We start from the raw sequence: 6,708 nt of genomic DNA on the forward strand, positions 1-6,708 counted from the left end.
AGTGTTTAACTGGTACTTATTTTATCGACCCCAAAAGGATGAAAGGCAAGGAATTTGAACACAGAACGTGAAGACGGACGAAATGCCGCTAAGCATTTTGCCCGGCGTGCTAGCGGTTTTGCACCTAATAATAATAATAATAATAATAATAATAATAATAATAATAATAATAATAATAATAATTCTTTCTAATGTTGGCATGATGCCAATATTTTGAGGAAAAAAGTCTGCTCTAAAATAATATTTTCTACATTTTTTTTATTGTCATTGTTTATTTTTATTACTTTTTATTTGGCAGCCGGAAGACACAAACAGAAAAAGAACAAAAAATATAAAAGAACAACAAAGAAGAAAAACAGCCACCGAAAAAGGAGAGAAAAAAAGGAAGATAATCATCTGGCTGTCTTCGGAAATGGTGAGCTCAAGCGAAGAAGAGAAACTAAAATGGAATGCTGAAGCCCGCGTCAGTGATAAGAACCTACGATGTGTGCACGTGTGTGTTTGTGTGAATGTGTGTGTGCGTGTGTGGTCATGTGATAGCAGTTGTGGTGGCACGTGACTATATGATAGAATAGCAGTTTTGTATATAACGAAAAGAATAAGTGCTGTGGTTGCATTTAACCGTTTGGTTAAAGTGTGATAATGTTTTGTGATGTTGTTGTTGTTGTTGTTATTTAACCCGTGGTCAACAGTGCTTGAGTAGACCTTTGATCATACGTCTGCTCAATCCAGACATGACTAACTCCCCCGCCCTTCTTGTCCCAGTTTGATATAGCAGCCAAATCTCCCTCAAACTACAGTTCATTGTCTTACAAAATAGAAGGCCACATTCATTAATGCAGTCATACGTACAGCAAGGTCTGAATAGAAGGCACGGCTGGAACGTCTTTGATCTGATCACAGAACTGGACTGGGGTTACATAAAAGCAAAAACACCACGATCCCCACTGCTAACACCACTGGGGCAAACCGCGGTTCCCAGGGACGCATGTGGCCCTTAAGCATCCTTCCGGCGGCTCCCGACAGTCTTCCCTCTATAAATATAACAGATCTTTCTTTAATTGCGGCCCTCTAACAAAAGCCCAGGTCTTGTATCTGGCCCGGATATTAAAATGGTCGAGAACCACTGCTCTAGGCAGTCACTGGGCCTGCTAGAAATAACAGCCAAACATCCCTCAAAATACAGCTTACAGTCTTAGAAAAGGAGAACACGTTGGATAATGTGATCGTGGATTTAGAAAATTAGATAAAGTAGCCGGTGATAAATAAACTATGATTAAAATAATACAGGATGGTCATGACCAGAGTGCTGTTGGATCAGGAGCAACCCAGTACTAAACAATATCACACGTACATTGACACACCATCACTACCTCCGCCATCACCACCACTAGTAGCATCACAAGATTGTATATGTTGGTTTAATCTATCTTTAAGTAAGTTCTCTCTGACGTTTCGGTCAGAACGTTCCCCAGTTTCGTCAAAATTCAGTGTTTTTGTTTATTTGCTGCCCGTTTCTCTCCTGCCCTTTTTGCTGCTTTCGTTCGAACTCAACTAATTTAACATTCCATTCTCAAATTTTTGTATTTTAAATAAAGACTGTTTTCTATTTTTCAATAATTCGTTGTTGTTAATTCTCTCTCTCTCTCTCTCTCTCTCTCTCTCTCTCTCTCTCTCTCTCTCTCTTTCGGTCCACCTCACTCTCACCCTATCTAAACATATATCTCCAAACACGCGTACATGGATGAGTGGAGGTATAGATAGACAGATAGATAAGCTTTCAAATGATGCCACCCCACTGGCTGAATGGATAGGCCAATAACCCCTCTGAACAGGACGCCTGTTTTTCGCGGTGTTACCTATTAACAGCCGAGTGAACCGGAGCGATAGGAAATGAAATGTTTTGCTCTAGAAGAGGAAGCACCGCTGGTCTTGGAATCGAAGCAATGATCTTGTGATGGCGAGTATAATACCCTAACCACTATGCCACGTGTCTTCAGAATTTAAAACACTGGGAGAAAAGTGGTGTCAGGGAATCTAGAAAGATCGATTTATTGATACATTTAAGAAAATTATAAAATTTGACATTTTGGAACACATCACCTCGAATCGGATCTGTCGTGTTAATGAGAGGAGAACTTATCTCCACTAAAAGAGAGCTGCACAGAGAACTATATCTTGGATAAAGAAGGAAAAGAAGGAAGTGCCGTCCACAGATGTTACGGTTATTCGATATGTAATCCCCTGGAAAGATATGGATGAATACGAGATAGGTAAATGGATTTCTACATTTACGAGTTGACTGTTGAAGTAGAAGCCGTGTGGCTGTATGTGATTCTAGGCAGAGACGAATCTAGGAAAGAATAGCTGACCTTAACTTTGTGTATATCGAAAAGTTCACAGTATTTATTTTTCGGTGGGAAATGTCTTATTGGCGTCAGGAAAATTCCCGACTATGTTCATTAAAACAACTAAATTATATGGTAGATTACACCAGAATCCCTTTTTCTTCGTGTTTCACTTTTGGTGTTGAATAAATGTTGAATGAATATCATAGTAAATACTTCTAATCAGCACATCGCCACAAAATGAAGAGGACTCGTTGAATAAGTCCGTCTGACGAAAACTTGAAGACTTAACTAACTGCGATTACGTGGTATATAAATATCGCTGGGGTGGGGTTAATCATAATTTTTTGTATTTTAATTTCGTGTTTTCATTTGACTTTCTATAAGTGTATTCATTACTCGTTTGTATTTAAAGCTAGTGATATAAGTAGGAAGTTGATTGTTAATAGCTTAAGTACAACGGTTAAGTTTAAACAAAACGCCTTAAATATTCCTGTTAAATATTTTCTAAACTTATGCATGGCGTGGTCTTTTGTTTTACGTGAACTTTCAAAGCCGTTGTTTCGGACACTCCTGGGATATTAGAGGTTGGGTCGCTTTTGAGGTATGTCAAGGATAAACAATGTATCTGTGCGTGTGCGCCTGCATGCGTGTATGGATGTATGTATTTATGTATTTATGTATGTACGTAAACTGTTACAGATTTTATGACAAACAACCAAACGGTAATTTATTTCGGGAGAAAATATTTCACACAGAAACCGATTAATTCGTTGGTATATTTACAAAACAAGAAACGTTGCTTAACATATTCAATAATCGTCCAGTCAAGATTCCCACACATTCCTTTTCTCATCCTTAGTTTTCTTACTTCTTTCAGATATTCTTTACATTTTTCTGCTTGTTATTTTGGTGTGGAGGAGGTTGAGGGCTGAAAATCTTTTATCATCCTTAATAAAAAAGAAATCGTTTATTTACCTTACCAATTATATTCCTCCACGCTGGATTTGTTCGTTATTGTTGTTAACAACCATCTACTACAGCTGGCTAGGAATATATATATTCTAAGTCGTGTGAACCGAAAAGTGGTGACACTGCGGAACTGAAGGGGGAGCTGAGCAAGAAGGATCTGAGAGAACCTTTATGGCCCTTAAATTGGATAAGCACGCAGTTGCAGATTTTAGCGAAGACGTTTGCGGAAGATTAAAGTCTGTGGTCGGTAGTGTAAAAGAGAGGGCAAAAATCTGGTAGATATCCATCCGTGGCATCTCTTAGTAATTTACTCTAGTGATTTGATTTTATAAATATGGTACATATTTTATTGACCCACAAGGGAAACAAAAGGTGGAGTTGGCAACGGTGGGATTTGAACTCAGAACCTAAAGACATATTTTCAGGATGCTGCTTGCTCAATTCACTGCCATCCTCCCACCACCACCACCACCACCCAACATCACCACCACTACCACCACCTCTCTTATACCTTCTCCTCTCGCTACGCCACCTTTCCTCTTTCCCTCTCTTGTCCCTTTCTTTGCATTCTGTCATCTTCTCCCCCTCCACCCTCTCTCTCTTTCTCTCTTACCGCCGTCACACTCACTGCTCTTCTCTCCCTCCTCCTTTACTTTGACTACTCCTACATATTCTTCCCCCCACTCTCTCTCTATTCTTTTACCTTATCATTTTCCTCTCAGAACTCCATCCTACCCCTATCCCCCCCATACCGCTCAATCGTCTCCATTTTATTCTTTACATCGCTCATTTCCTCTCTTTCTCTCTCTTTCTCTCTCTCTCCCACTCACCCTCTGTTCGCCTCTCCCTCTCTCAGTCTCCTTCTACCTACCTACCTACCTATCTATCTATTTATCCACTTACCTACCTATCGTTCTCTTTTCTTCATCTCTCCGTCTCTCTCCCTATCTCTCTCTCTCTACTCCCCTCCCTGCCTCTGTTACTTTCTCCCTTTCGCTCTCTCTCTCCCTCTCTATATTTTCATCTCTCTCTCTTTATATATATATATATATATATATATATATATATATATACATAAGGGTATTACTATACAATAATGCCTCACACTATGAGGGACTCTAACGTCAGACTACCATAAAAAGCACATTTTTACCGAAAGCGAGGAAATGCAGCTCTCAAAGCCAACCCCTTCCTCGCATTCGGTAAAAATGTGCTTTTTATGGTAGTCTGACGTTAGAGTCCCTCATAGTGTGAGGCATTATTGTATAGTAATACCCTTATGTATATATATAAATATATATTCCGGGAATAAATGATGGATTTTTTCCCTTATGAGGTTTTTTTCACGCTAGCTACTTGATAAATTCTTGTAAAAGAATTCGTCCTATTATTGAATTTTTATATATATATATATGTGTGTGTGTGTGTGTGTGTATATTTGTACATAAGTATTTATCCACTTACCTATCTTTCTCTTTTCCACATCTTCCCCGTCTCCCAACTACCTCTTCCTTCTTCTATCTCTCTCTCTCTCTCTCTCTCTCTCTCTCTCTCTCACTTCTTCACAAGCCACCAGTCGACCGTCCACCTCACAAAATTATATTCAAAATCCCATCGTTTAACCTTAAACTTCCATCACACAACTATTGTTCCATGCTCCAGTTCTCATTGCACTTCACCGCAATGGGCCGTGTTCCCATCAGAACTATCTCGATCTTCGAGACATAACACACACACACACACACACACACACACACACACTTGCCCATACACATACACACACACATACACACACGTATACATTGATATACACACACTTAAACACGCATATATATTGTGCATGTATGTGTGAACACGTATACACACACAGACATAAACACGCACACTCATGTAGGCCTCTCTGTATGTAACTGTATATCTTTATATACATATATACATACGTATATCTATATGTGTGTGTATATATCAAGATAGATAGATAGATAGATAGATAATATATGTATATAAATATCGCTTTAGAATTGCGAGACCAATAATCCGATGTAGGACTCAATATAGGCATGAAAGAGTGAGAGAAAGTTGTGGTGAAAGAGTACAGCAGGGTTCGCCACCAACCCCTGCTGGAGCCTCGCGGAACTTTAAGGGTGTTTTCGTTCAATAAACACTCACAACGCCCGTTCTGGGAGTCGAAACCGCAATCCTACGACCGCAAGTCTGCTGCCCTAACCACTGGGCCATTGCGCCCCCACTACATTCTTTTCTACTGTAGGTACAAGGTCCAAAATTTTGGGGCAGGGAGCCAGTCGATTAGATCGACCCCAGTGCGTAACTGGGACTTAATTTATCGACCCCGAAAGGATGAAAGGCTAAGTCGACCTCGGCGGAATTTGAACTCAGAACGTAACGGCAGACGAAATACCGCTAAGCATTTCGCGCGGCGTGCTAACGTTTCTTAATTCTTTATTGCCTACAAGGGGCTAAATATAGAGGGGACAAACAAGGACAGACAAAGGGATTAACTCGATTACATTGACCTCAGTACGTAACAGGTACTTAATTTATAGACACCCGAAAGGATGAAAGGCAATGTCGATCTCGGCAGAATTTGAACTCAGAACGTAAGGACAAACGAGATGCCGCTAACGTTTCTGCCAACTCGCAACCTAACACCTCCACTATATTATATATAAATATAGATACACACATGTATGTATGTACGTATGTATGTATGTATATATGTATGTATGTATGTATGTACGTATGTATGTTAAAAGTGTCTTGGTGGCGACTAACAGATCATAGGTCTTGTCAATCAATAATATGAGGTTAAACAGCAAACGAAAACGTATAAATTCACGAAAATAAGAGAAATCTTTTTTTATTGAATCACAAAGGCCTGCAGACAATCATTGCAAAGATACCAGTTTATCTGGTTTTATGCGAATTTTAAATACCCTACCTTACGGTTCATATACGTCTTACATTAACGGTGATAGACATATTCTGTTTTTTATTACTTTCTTTCAGTCATTTGACTGCGGCAATACTGGAGCACTGCCATAAAGGGTGTTAGTCGAATAAAGCCACGTCAGGACTTATTCTTTGTAAACCTGGTAGTTATTTCATCGGTTCTCTTTCTTGCCGAAGCGCTAAGTTACGGAGACATAAACACACCAGCATCGGTTGTCAAGCGATGGTGTCGGGGGGATAAATACAGACACACATACACAAATACATACATACATACATGCATACATACATGCATACATACATATATATATATATATACAATATATATATATACATACATACATAAATATATATATATATATATATATATATATATATATATATATATATATATATATACGATGGGCTTTTTTCAGTT

The 6,708-nt window shown here is 39.0% G+C and overlaps 1 protein-coding gene across 2 annotated transcripts in view; it reads left to right on the plus strand.

Annotated features, from left to right (window-relative positions):
- Nucleotides 1–1,617, plus strand: part of LOC106868777 (uncharacterized) — a 39,827-nt gene extending 38,210 nt beyond the window's left edge. For both annotated transcript variants that reach the window (XM_089341383.1, XM_089341384.1), the window contains one exon: nt 299–1,617. The gene's annotated coding sequence lies outside the window, so the exon portion shown is untranslated. The remainder of the gene's footprint in view (nt 1–298) is intronic.
- The last annotated feature ends 5,091 nt before the right edge of the window (nt 1,618–6,708 follow it).

This window comes from Octopus bimaculoides, chromosome 24 (genome assembly GCF_046866305.1).
Source record: "Octopus bimaculoides isolate indiv1 chromosome 24, ASM4686630v1, whole genome shotgun sequence".
In the NCBI taxonomy this organism is placed as follows: Eukaryota; Metazoa; Mollusca; class Cephalopoda; order Octopoda; family Octopodidae; genus Octopus; species Octopus bimaculoides.